The following is a 14,460-nucleotide window of genomic DNA, read 5'->3' as shown; positions in this document are numbered from 1 at the left end:
CACAATAGCAAAAACAAACCTTACTCAAAAATAAAAAATATGTGTATGTATATATATGTATATACACCATTCATAAAATATTAGCAGAACAAAAGACAAGTTGAATTCAAACAAGTCCAACATTTGCTACTTAATATTGTACTGTGATTTGTAAGTTTCTGTATACGGCAATAAATCCTCTAACCCACTCTAAGGTTTTGTAATTTCATCCACATGCTCTACATTTCCTTCAAATATCACTCAGATAATTGTTCTAATTTGTTAGGTACCTAAAATCCTTCTGTGTTTATATTTTATTGCACTTAACTTTCAAATATTATCTTATCAAGCAAAACAATGAAGGGTTTTTTAGTGAATAATGCAACTGAGCTCTTAGAATCCAAGTTAACTAGCCTCTATTTCCAGAGCAAGCAAGTCAATGGCAAATCAAGAGGGAAACCAAGACACCTCACCCTGAAACCAGTTTCTTTCTACTACTACCTAATATGGGGCAGGGGGAATTTTTGATAATTGTATGGCTCTGCCTCTATTTTTAGAGACTACACCACTTAACATTTTTATTCCTCTAATATTCAAATATCATAGAAAGAAGCAGAAATATTTGGTGCCAGCTCAGCCACATTGCTACTCATCTCTCTGTTGGAGACCTGGACAAGACAACAGCTGCAGTCAAATTTGTTTTGCCTTACATGCTCAGACCTATTGCGCACACAAAGCCATTTACCAGCTGGTGCCTGATCTTGCTGAATAGACATTGTTGGGGTAGGATAAGACACCTGTTGTTATGTAATGCAGTTGTGAATCTCAGTATCCTTTATGACATACAAGTTAATAACAGTGCTAGAAGTTTGAAAAAAGTAGTTTACTTTCAGTTTATAGAGACAGGACCTGGCTTCTTGTCAGATAGATCAAGGCACAAAATCCCACATTTGACAATTCTCTTCTGTGTAAAGTTCAAACAAAGCACTTTGCTTCACCAGCTTCCGGGTCCTTTCTCTGCTGGCAAGAGTAACCACCTTGCAGACACACTCTGAGGATGAAGTGAGTGCCTAAGAAAGGATTTGGTATGCTTTTTGTACTTTCATTAGACTCAGTTCTGAGTCTAATGCAATTTCCAGAACAGAAGTTTCTGGAGTCAGTTAGTATCAATTTTCAACCTTAGTATCTGAAGGACTGAAAAGTGATATTCTGTGTTAACTCTAGAAAGGAGAACGGAGACACACATTTCAGAAGTTGCAGGAAAATAAATTTTAGTTCAAAATGAGAAGCAGTTTTCCAACAGCCAGAGCATTTAAGAGACAGAAATAATGGGAGTCACACGCCACATCACAGACTCCTGGGACTGGGCTGAGTCCCCACTCCTATGAATCTTATAACAAGAAGCCGTCTTTTCCTCAATGTTAAAAATAATTCAGATAATATATCATGGAAGTTAGTAAGCATGAAATGGAATGAAATCTGCAACTAGCCATCTAGAAAGAAATAAGTGCTAAGTCTCTGAGGAAGTATGAAGTGTGTATCCCTTACTAGGCTTGTCTGCTTGAACAAGGGAAAATAACTCCATGACATTTATTTCACATGCAACATTTCTGACTTGTAATACACTTGACCTGCATTAGTTTGTTCAGACTGCCATAACAAAGTACCACAAACTAAATAGCATAAACAAAAAAATTTATTATCTCATAGTTTTGTGAGCTGGAAGTGCAAGATCTGGGTGTCCTCAGGGCTGGTTTCTTCTGAGGATTGTGAGAGAAAATTTGTGCCTTGCCCTGTGAAAACATCGGTCTCTGTCTTCATCTTCAAATGGTCTTCGGCCAGCGTGCACGTCTGTTTATCTAAATTTCCCTTTGAATAAGGACACTAGTCATATCACTGTAGGACCCCCATGAATGACTTCCACTGAACTAATTACACGTGCGATGACTCCATCACCAAATAAGGCCACAGTCTGAGGTGATAGGAGTTAGGATTTTAACATGCGAATTTGGAGTGGGAGGGAACTAAGTTCATCCCATAACAAGATCTTATATACGGTAAAGTGTCCAATAATGTCTTCTGCATGAACACAGCTACAGAGTGATGAGACCTCAGAATTAGAAATGCATGGATGAAACAAGCTTTCCCTCCCAGGTCTGGGTCCCAGCTGTAATTCGGGCTTTCCCTGTATCCAGGGATACCAAGTAGTCTTGCCTATTTGCCTCCTTCTCCAGGGTTTTATGGCTCCGTGCGCAGGCAGGGGAAAAAAGCTGAAGAGAGAAGACCCTAGAATAATAAATAACTGTTTGCAGAACTTAAATCTCTTTGCTTGCTGTAACACTCTTATTAATGGCTACTAACAAGCTACAAAAAGCAAATTAATTAGAAAAAAATAGTTAATAATTATTGAGCATTTATATGTCAGATACTATACTAAGTGCTTTATGTAATTAGAAGGAAAGCATCTCACAGCAATAGACATATTACCAGTTAGAGCCATTGCATCAAGGAGGAACCAGGGCCTAAATAGATCATGTAACTTGATCAAGGTTGTAATGTGTCTCAAGATTCATGTGATCTCATTTCCTCACAGGCCTCACCTCATATGTCTTGTAATATACTGACTCTTACTTTTTTCACAACAAAATTCAAATAGAATAATCTGCTTATCTGGTCAGCCTGAAAATGGAGAATGGTGTGGATTATTTTTTGGTAGCCATGCATAAAATCAATATATTTTTAAGAAAGAGAACATGAGGGAAGCAGAGAGAGAATTGGTAAAAGGAAGGGGGAAGTCTTACTAATTTATGCTTTAGGAAGTTAAGAGGTAGGTGGATGGTTATTTATAACCCAGATTCTTCAAATCAACGTGGCTATTATCACTATTTAGTAATACATGGCAGGGGAATGATTCAGAAAACTCTATTTCCTAGAAAGACACCTGGCCCTCTTTTCTGTGGTGGTGTGAGGAAGAGCACCAGATGTGCTGGACTTTGCATAATCTAGCATTGTTCTGTAGATCTTCACCGCAGTCCCTGAAAAAGAAAAGTATTTTACATGAATTAATTAAGTGAATGTGGAATTGAAGATACGTTTTGGCTCTCTAGATTAGTGCTGTGACAGTGAACAGAAGTGCAGAGTACCCTGGGGTGGTTCCTTGTGGACTCAATAATCCATTCTATTTCTGAAACTCAGAATACACCCTTGTGAACTTGATTCATTCAACCAGGGAAGAGAGTCTAGAAATCTAGCCGTGTTCCTTCCTAAGGCAGAGGGATGTCCATTTTCAAGTGACGTGGTATTCTTAAAGTTGGTATATGTTGAAATTAGTCTGTAAATACTCTCCAGTATTAGTGTGGAGATTGCCTACTCTGTTACACTGGTTTTCCCTTTGGAAAATGACATATAGAAGATTCTAAAGTGGCAGATCTAATCCCTATGTTCATTCTCACAGTTCCATCCATTTATTGGACATTCTCTGAACATGTGTTCCTAGAAAATTTCACATGTTAATTAATGCAAAATTTATTTATCATTACAATAAAACTACTAGATAAACAGCATCCACCCACATTACAGAGGGATCCACAGGAAAGTAACAGGAGAAAAAAAATGTCAAGTTTCTTAGTAGAAGCTGAAAGCATTTAAACAGAAACTTTATGGTTAATTCATTCTATTGTTCAATATATATCTTTGGACCATGCTAGTGATGAAGAAAGAAGAATTAGTAATGCAGAGAAGGCCGTGTTTCATGGAACTTACAATACATTAAGGAAACAGAATATGAACATATTTTGTACAAAGATTATAATTGCAATGAATTTATTGTAAAATGAGAATGCATAAAAGAGAAAAGCCTAACCTGATCTGAATGTTACAAGAAGCAACACTGGGGAAATGATATTTAGAACAAGACATCATAGATGAGTAAGAGTTAGCTGGAAAGGAGTAACAGCAGATAAAATAGCAAGAGAAAAGGAGCTTTTAGTACTCACATGGCTGAGAGGACACGAGGGAGGAGAAAGGTGGCATAAGATGAGGCTGGGGCCTTAAGAACAGACCAGATCATACAAAATTTCTCAAGCCATAGCAAAGCCAGTCCATATTTTAAGAATAATGGGAAGTTGTTGAAGGGCAGTAGAGTTACGGAGTCAAAAGTGCATTTGAAAGATCATGCTTTCCAGGAAAATAGGAAGAAAACAGGCAAGACAACATGGCGACAACTGGTTAGAAGATTCTGTAGATTCTGTGGAAAACACGTGGCAGTTTGTATTAGGGTATGACAACTAAGATGTAAATATGGAATTGGATAAAAACATATAAAAGGGATCTTGTCAAGAGTTAAATATGAATTGTGTATGCATCTGACGATAAGGGAGAGAGTGTCCAAGATCAACGGGGTAACAGCTGTGAGGAAATGGGAAGTAGGAGGTGCCACTTACTGAGATAATCACTAGAGATGCAGCATATCTTTGGGGAAAAGGTATGAGGTCAGTTTTGGATATAGTGGGCTGCATTCACCTATCAAACAATGAGACATAAATGTCAAGTCAGTTATCATATTTTCAGGTGATTATATTTATTAGATTTTCCTAGGCTTTCAGTCTAAAGCCTAGGGAAAAAAGATGTCAGTTGGAAATTTTGATCTGGAAATCATAGACATTGAAGTGTTAATGAAAACTTGGATGCAGAAAATATGACCTACAAAGAAGCCCAGACTGAGATGGCAAGATAGTCACGAAGAACCCTAAGTTCTTAGAGATTTATTTATAGAGTAACAACGGCTGAGAAGGGCTCTGATAAAGAGCAACCCAAGGTGTATGTGCACACAGGACACATCAAAGAAGAATGGTCTTAAGAGCTCGGAGCTCAACATTGCTCATAGGTCAAGTAAAGGTTGTATGGAATTGATAACTTGGTAATCACTAAGATCTTTTGGACAATCATTGCCAAGAAGAAACAGAAATCTCCTTAAATGTGGTGAGAAATAAAGAAACATAGGACAACAGCTGGAAGAGAATAATTAGCACAGAAAGCACTAATTTCCACCATCACTTGAACCAAATGGCCTCCAAGAACACTTTCAACTCCTAAACTCCAGCACCATAACTGTCCATGCCCCCATAGTCAAGATGAACCTTGTAGCTGTGTTTCCCAGTATACACATTCCTAATCCATGATACAAGGCCCATCTGTGATGTGAACTCTACTAAATGTTTGTTGAAAGATTAAACTTAATATTGGTGTGGTATCTGCTGGGTTCATGAAATATTCACAGGAAACAGAAGAACTGCTTGAGTGGAAGTCTAATCAGAGTCAAAGCTGAGATCTTTCAAAATCAAATAAGTGATATCCTTGTGAACAGAATGACTAAGTGAGCCAAAGGGCTACAGAGCCCTGGTCAGGGAATATACGCTTATTGGCCATTGAAACCAGCGCCAATGTATAAACATTAGAAATGATTAATTTAGAAAGTACAATGGCCTAACAGCCAGAAGCCCCCGTAGGGTTTCTTTTAACAGTCAGTATTGGAATGATCTTTTCTCACACTCAAATGCTGTGAAATTAATGTCAGGCCTCAATATCTGCAAGGAAATGATTGAAAGCCAGACAGAGTAAAGATGAAAGAGCCTTCCTTCTTGAGTTTCTCAAAAAATATATTGGCTTGATTTCTTATCAATAACTGTGTGGTTACTTATTTTAAAGCCTGAGGTTAGAAAAGCTTGAGATGTATACTAGGCAGATAATCTTCTCATATGCTCAATATCTGGAGATACCCCAAATCCACACAAAATCATGCAGCCTAGTGTGTTTGAGCTCAATCTTGAGGCTAGTAGACCTCGATTCTAAACTAGAATTAATAATAGTAGCTCTCAATCATTGTGCCTCTAAATTGGTTTGTTCTCCCAAATGTGCAATTTTAATAACAATAATAGCAGTTAGCAATTATTTACTGCTTAATACATGCCAGGCAGTGAATATGCATTATTACATTGAACTCTCCAAGCGATATCCATTTTTCAGAAGAAAAAAACTGAGGTCAGGACAAATAACTTGACTGAGACATCATGGCTAGCAAGTCGTTCAGCTGGAATGCTGACCAAGAGTAATGAAATTTACCAGAACACTGTTCTGCAGTGAATGCAATCTATTTGGGAAAGAGGCATTATTGCCACCAAAGCCAGCAAGAACTAGAGAGTGAAATAAAAAACCACACATGCATCCAAAGCTTTTTCCCTCTTGCAGAAGGCCAGAGAAAGCCTTCTGATACTCCTAGGTGCCATCTTGGATAGAAGAAAAGGAAATGGATGCAAACGTAAAATACTGCTAATTTACCCTCAAAATATTCTCTTAAACTATTTAGAATCCTGTTTGTATTATAAAATAACTGATATGTCAAAAGACAGCAAGGTTGTTTTTTCCTTTTACCTAGATTGGGGGCTCAGAAACAAAATTAGATGGGCTCCACATAAATAAGAAGATTTTCATATCTTTGCATGCTTAGGGTAAGGTGTGAAATTGCTGATATCGTTACAATGTGGGCAGCAGGCTTTGTTTCCTTGTCCTAAGACAGCATTGATTGGTATTATCTATTTAGCATACTTTCTTTGATACAATCCTAGAACTTTTTCTGTGGTTCCCCTTCCGCTTGAATACCAGATATAAAGGAGAACTCCTCCAACAGCTTAAGGTCACAGTGGTCACTGAGTGTGAACATTTTCATGTGGCTCTTTGAACCTCTCAGAATAGAAAATACAAGTGCACATGTCAAGGTGGAGACATTTTGGGGTGGCTCATCAGAAGGGGCTAATGTCTGAGATCACCAAATGTTCCTCCATGGTCCTTGAGGGTCTGTGCTAGGGGAAATCCATGAAGTTTTCATGTGGAGGGTTTTAGGAAGTACAGATTTATAGTGATTACTTAAATCATTTACGAGAAAATCTTTTTTTTTTTTGGCCAGGGCTGGGTTTGAACCCACCACCTCCAGCATATGGGACCGGCGCCCTACTCCTTGAGCCACAGGCGCCACCCTCGAGAAAATCTTTAATAGGTCCAGTTTCAGAACAAACTTAGTCATAGCTTCACGGAACATCAGCATTGGGAGCAAATTTAGAGATGGCGTGGTTAATCCCTCTTTGGACTGAGATTTACAAATGGACACCCAAGCTGATGAGTGGCATTATGGTAGGAATGGGACTCCCGGTCCAGCAATCTTTAAGCCTATGACAGTGCTAGAAGACTTTAACCCTCCATTATCCAGTGGCTAGGTTTATTTCCCATATTTTCCAGATAAGCCTCCTCTTTCATGTATTCATTTGACAATCTGTATAAGCTCAGCACCACTCATTGTGTATTCATTTATTGAAAAATTTCAGGCCATTGTCAATTGCTAATTATAGTATTAGGCAGTGGGGAGGAAAAGAAGATTAAGATATAAATGCTTTTCTTGCATGACTCAAGTGTAATAATGGAGACAAGGGAGAAAGTACAGAGTTAGTCACACAACTAAACACATTCAATCTCTATGACGAATTTCATCATCAGTGCATAGAGTTGAGATGACTGAGCCTGTATCTCTGTTTACATGATTTGCTTAGCATATAAATAACAACAAAAAATGCAATAAGAATACTTGATCATTAACTAGAACACTTTTTTTTTTTTTGGTAAATCCAATGCATTAATGCATATACAAAAAATGCTCAGATTAACTTGTCTGCAGAATCACAGATTTTTTGGAGTGGAAGAAGGCAACTAGGTAAACAATCCTGCACTCATCAGCAGTTTTGCCAAGGACTCAGCTCTAAAGAGGGGCTTCTAGAGCTATTGCTGGGGGTGAAATGAAATTCCAGTGGTCCCTCACTTCTATCATGTCAATTTCACTCCCATTAGTTTGATTTTTCTGGTTTGCACTAGAGACTTCATTTCATCAAAGAGTTAGAAGTATAAAAACTACATCAATTAGCCTCTTAATTTTTAAAATGGGAAAATTTAGGAATAAGGCGTTAATAACTTTCACGAAATCCCCATAGAGGTTAGTAGCCAAACAGAAGTGAGGTTGCACCATACTTGTTCCCTGGCACGCTTTCTACCACATTTCCCTGCTTCTTTCTTTCATTATGAGAACCCACCATCACCATGGTGGAATGTGCAAAGCATTAACTGTCAACCCCACACACACCAAGTTAGCAGACCTGCATTGCTTTTAAAAACCTCTTGATTTCTCAGTCATTTTACAGGAGTTGACCTGCTTTCCACTGAGGGGTTACTGAAATAGAGAACTTTCCCCATCCTTGGAAGAATTGTGTGACATTTGACAAAGCTGTTATCTAAGCAAATAGGACCACACAAGTGTACATACATGTATCAAATAATCTGTTAAAGGTAATACAGAAATGAAATTGTTTTTACTTCTCTCAGCGTAACAAAGCCAACAACATAAAAATAAGAGTCACGTATGAGGTCACACTTAAGAGGCAATCAGTCCATACCTTTGTTATTTAATTTAACAATTATTGAGAAAATGAGCATGCAATAGCAGGTACAAAAAATACATGAACATCTGATTATCTATTTAAAAACAAAATGATTGTAATAATTTAATTTTTCATCTTATATTTATTAATTTTGTCCAAGCTTGATCATCAATAAATATAATTACTTATGCACATTTGAAATGGTAGAATTTTGCATTTTTTTCATTAGTCATGATCCATCTACAAATGTAGAGTCCTATATGTGACATATATATGCACATATACACAAATAAGTGTACTTTATGATTGTGAAGATATATTTACATACAGGCATAAATTTTCTTTAGAATTTAAGAGACCCAAAGAAAGGTTCAAAAACCACAAGTCAAAATATCATGAGAGTTCTGCAGATCATGTAATATCTTTAAATTAACAATGAATCGTGCAAGCTGGATTCAAAGAAGGTAATTCTCCTCAGTTCTACATTCTCCACAGCCATGGTGTATATATATTTTTTTCTGTACAGGGCCAAATAGCACCTTTCTGGGGGCCGTGTGGCCTCTACTGCAACTTGGGCATTGTAGAGAAAGCAGCCAGGCATGATGTGTAAACCAACAAATGTGGCTGTGTCCCAGTAAAAATTTATGAAGACTAACATTCAAATTATATTATAATTTTCACATGCAATGGAATATTATTTTTCTTTTGATTTTTAAAAACACAGCTTAAGATAAACTGGCAGGAAGTGGGCTGGATTTGTCCTTTGGGCCAAAGTGTGACAACCCTACTCTACAACATCCGGTATGTTCTTATCTGATCAACAATAATGATTTAATTGTTCTCTGAAAGGTAGTGTAATTTGCTCTTTTGCCTAGGGATGGAATGGACTTCTTGGGAAGTATTAATACCCAGCTATTAAGCCATTCACCAGATCTCAGTTATGAGCTTGTCCACTTTCAGGTTTTCCAAACTGAAAAAACTTAACTTCGAGAATATATATCCCCTAGCTTGAAGATCACATATTTTACTTAAGGCATTCAATGTAGTTGCTAAAGACAACAAACCTGTATATGTAAATTATCCTTTAAGTACTTATTCACATGGGCACTGTCTTCACAAAACCCATACATAAACTTTAATATTCAGAATAATTTAAATTTATTTGTTATAAAACTGAAGGTTCAATTTTCTCATAGGCCAGAATAATTAATGCCTTTCAGTAAAAATCCCTCAATAAGTTATCTATTGACTGGTGAGCACAGTTCTAAGTGTGGGAAGGTTCAGCAGTGAACACAGTAATCTCCTGGCTCTCAAGAAGCCTGCATTCTCCATTCTATAGTACACCATGGAAAGCCCATGAACAGATGAGTCAGCTCATTACACATCATATTTATGTAACGGAGTGAAAAGGGGATGATGGCTTGGGAGACTTAGAACCTAAATGAGATGAAGACTCAGTCATGAAAAACTCTGAGGTAAAGATTATTTCAGCTAGAGCTAACAGTTGTTCACAGGTTGTGAGATGGGAAAGAAATGGAAATGTTAGAAGCCAAAAAAGAGAGAGAGGCACAAAATGCAGCAAGAAAGGCAGGTAGAATCCAGAGCCTTGCATGTAGTGGTGAAGGGCTTGTGGCAGAAATCCATGTGAAGACAACAGTACTTTTGATGATGGGGGTGATAGTGAAGGCTGAAACCATTGGATATGGTAGTCTGACAATTAACTTCACAAACTCATCCTAGAAAAAGTGCTATGTACCTCATGATGAATATCACTATAGTCACCTTTGAAGTACTCCACACAGTGGTTCATCCTTCAAAGCAATTTTGGAACTCTTTTTCTGGTATAACCATTAGAACTGTCATCATATGAGGTGTGGCAATTAAATTTACAAACTTGTCACCTTGCATTTAGGTTGGTAGCACTGTACAAAAAACTTGGTAAGGTTTCATAACCTTGACATCAGTGTCTTACATCTGTGCTCCTGTCAATGTGTAGTGATGTCTTGCTGAGTGGTGTTCATTATTTTTGTTGCATATTTTTTTGTGCGCACCGTATAAAGATAGGTCTGATGGTCATTCTTGTAAAAGAGTTCCAAATTGCTTTGAAGACTAGAGGAGGTGCTGGTAACAGTGCATAGCTTCCCAGGGGAAATACTTCAAAGGCGACCATGTGATGTTCAGCAATGAGGTATGTAGCACGTTTTCTAGGATGAGTTGGAAGACTTGATTTTCAGAACTTGAAATTCAGAAATATTTAGGAACTGCATCTGATGATGCATCAATCTTATAGCATGAGGGAAATAGAAGAATCTGGGAGGAGTCCCAGTGATCTAGCTTGAGGAACTGGGTATCTGTTGCTATTTCCTCGGAAGACAACCTTTTGCAATGGTAAACTGCCATTAGATTGATCAGATCACTTCATGTTTGTGTTTTTGTTTCTATCATCTTAACTACTTACATCTCAAGTTCTCCAGCTATGAAATAAGGATAGATTATCCATAATACTGTAGAACCTTCATAGTTGACCTTCCTATATTGACTACCTCCTTAAATTGACCTAATTTTCACAGACCAAACAAGTACCACATGTATGTATACATACCACATGTATGTATCAGTACAGTATCACAGACCAAACAAGTACCACATGTATGTACTATGTACTAGTCCATATATTGACCACCTCTGCATAATGACAAATTTATTACAGTCCATCGGGGCTGCACTTTCTTATAACAAATAAAATAATGTATATTATTATACATTGTTACTATAATGACACAGTGTCTGATCTATCATTAGCTTGGTAGAAGTTGCTGTATTTATTATGCCCCTTGAAGCTAATTAGGTTTAATAGTACATTTTATCCAATATCTATTCTGCATTAAGCAGATATTTTAAAATTCATTATCTTCTATTCTTGCAATAATCACATAATGTAGAGACTTCTGCTCCGATTTTACAGGTGACAAACTGTGCCCCTGAATGGATGAATACTTTGCATGAAGTCAAACAACTCATTAGAGAAGCTCAGGGTAAAACTCAAACTTGTTTGGCTCCTATGCCCACACACTTCTTATAATAGCCCTTCTGTTCAGTAGAAAAAAAAATGAAGTGAAAATAAAAGTAATTACTCTTTTAATGAATATGAATTATTGCCATGTTTGCCTTCCATGGGGTAAAATAATGCACATTTAGGGGTAGATAAATCTATAATGCTTCCTACCTTAAAAACACATGTCAAGTTATACTCAGATGTTGAAAGACATTTTTAAAAAGAGATTGTAATTTCAAAGCTTCCACTAATTTTTTGGCTGTCCAAAGTTGAAAACCCCAAATAAATGGACTTTTTTTTTAAAAAGGAAAAGCCTTAATAACTTTTTATATATTTAGAGTTTGGCAGAGCAAAATGATTGGGTGAAAAATAATTTGTCCTGTGTATTGAGATAGGAAAACATTCAGAATTATTTTTTCTTTAGGTGAGGCCCAAAATAGAGGTAGAGAGTGATTAAAAAAATTGGGGGACAATTAGAGGAGTATATGAAGACAGTGAGCGCCTGAGCAATGTGGCAGACACAGGGCCCATGAGGAAGACTTCGGCGGGTGAGAGATTCTCTTTTAGAGGTGAATCTGTAGAATTCTGGGAAATTTAGAACTCATTAGCAATTTCCACTGATTTTTATGCCCAGTGCCTCCAAAAACAATAAGAACAACAGAAAAATAACTTCCTCTTTCCTCTCTGAAACTAGAATAAAAATATGCAAAAAGAATTATCTTCTCTCTTTGGATGACCCGAGTTGGGAGAGATGAGCCATAACTAGTAGGGCCAGAATCCAGAGGAGAAACTTGGAACAAGGGAAGGTGGGGGGGATTTGTGCCCTTCTTCAACAGAAATCCAGCAGAGTTAATAAGAGGATTATCATCCTTGGTCTGTCTAATGCACATAGGAAACCCCTTGATGCTCTTCACTTCTGCATTGAGAGAAAGCAGCAAATGAGGGCTGTCAGCGGGAGGACATGGGGGACAGTCAGATGTCTGGCACTGATAATAAAGAGAATACTGAAATCAGTTCAAACCTTCTATTGTGGAAGGAAAAAAAGCTTTTTGGAAAAAAGCTTTTCCTAGCCTTTTTTCTTTCACTCTGCTATACATTCTATATTCCATCAACACCAAGTGATTTGCCTTATGCAAATATACTGCGGGTGTTCAGACTGCCGTGTTTTTCTCTGTCTAAAAGGTCTTTTTCCACCTATGGTCCTTTCCCACAATTCCATGAAAACTTCTTTCATTCTCCAGTTTCTTCTTCCTCTATAATGTCTTATGTGTGTCTCTGCTATAGCTCCTGCCATTCTGGATGATCACTACTTAGGCCATGACTTTCTCCCCATCTGAACTGTAAACTCCTTAAGCGAGGAGACAAGACATCATTCAAGTCTATTCCAGAGCCTAGTGCAGAGAGCTGAAACATAACAGATGCTCAGTAAATCTTGGTTAGATACATGATTCTTGATGGTTGATATCTTGTTAAGCAATTTTGTTCAGATTTTTTGAGAGAGAGAACTCAAATAAGTACTTGAATTTTCTCTGGATCTCTACTGCACTTGAGTCACCATCTGTGATAGGGAAGCTATAATTATATATCTCCTTCAAGGATTATCATGATGATAAAGTTCACAATCTCAGCCAACAAAATTCATGGAAACAACATTTGATTCCCTTGAACTCTGAAGAAATGTAGCAATCTGATTATGCAGTTTAGTTGCTTTTTTCCTTAAGTATTGATTTCTAGTTTGATTATTTCATTTTATTAAATTTTGATTATGCTTATCATTCTTCCCCTTTCTCTCATGTGTATACTAATACATCTTTTTATTTTCTGAAACAGGTAATAGTAAGCTATAGACACCTTGTCCCTTTATTCTTGAATACTTCAGAGGGTATTTTCTAAAAGCAAGGGTTATCACTTTCATTTCAGAGTACAATTATGGAGACCAGTAAATTTCACATTGGCATAATATTTTAAATTATCAGACAATAATAAAATGTCATCAATTGTCCCAATAATATTTCTTAAAGCAACAGGATCACATATTACATTTTGCTTCTATGTCTCTGAGTATTCCTATTTGGGGACAAGGGGGCATTTCTTTAGACTCAGAGTTTGGGTTTTGTCTAATTATTACAGGGGTCCTCAAACTATGGCCCAGGGGCCACATGCGGCGTGCGATTGTATTTGTTCCTGTTTTGTTTTTTTTTTACTTCAAAATAAAATATGTGCAGTATGCATAGGAATTTGTTCATAGTTTTTTTTAAAAAAAAACTATAGTCCAGCCCTCCAATGGTCTGAGGGACAGTGAACTGGCCCCCTGTTTAAAAAGTTTGAGGACCCCTGGTCTAGTATTTCCTAATGATTAGGTTTACTCTATGAATTTTGGACAGAGACATGCCCTAAAGTGAAGTGCATTAGAAGTTATATGATGTCAGTTAATGCCATTTTTAGTGATGTATTTTCCACAAATTATTTAATAACTGCAAATAGACTTATAGTAGCTACAGTGAGGAAACATGGCAAACATACCTTAACCACATGATCAAAGTCAATGTTACCAATTGCTGATTGAAGAAAGCTACTTCTGTGAAGGGTTCAGTTATTTTAAGAACTTACTTACCTCCCATGCAAATTATGCATTCTAGAAAAATAAAGGAAAAACGTGACTATGTTGCTTGCAAAAATATTTGCTCAGCACTCAGCGTGTAAGATCTAGAATATATTTTATTATTATTATTTTTTGATGTTCAACTAACCCCAAAATCTTACAAAGAGAAGTGCCTTGCTGTTCTCACTTCCACATATCTTTTAAAATCTTCTTATGACCCGTGAACAGATCAGGAAACAAAGTTAACTTGGCTAAGGTGACAAAGCTTTAGTACAACGCCAGAAGGTGAGTGCTGTTTTCTCTCCTGTCAAGCCCAGCATGCTTTACTTCACATCTGATTATTCAAA

This window comes from Nycticebus coucang, chromosome 13 (assembly GCF_027406575.1).
Source record: "Nycticebus coucang isolate mNycCou1 chromosome 13, mNycCou1.pri, whole genome shotgun sequence".
NCBI lineage: Eukaryota > Metazoa > Chordata > Mammalia > Primates > Lorisidae > Nycticebus > Nycticebus coucang.
The sequence above is the reverse complement of the archived record's forward strand: the minus strand, read 5'-3'. Positions refer to the sequence as shown.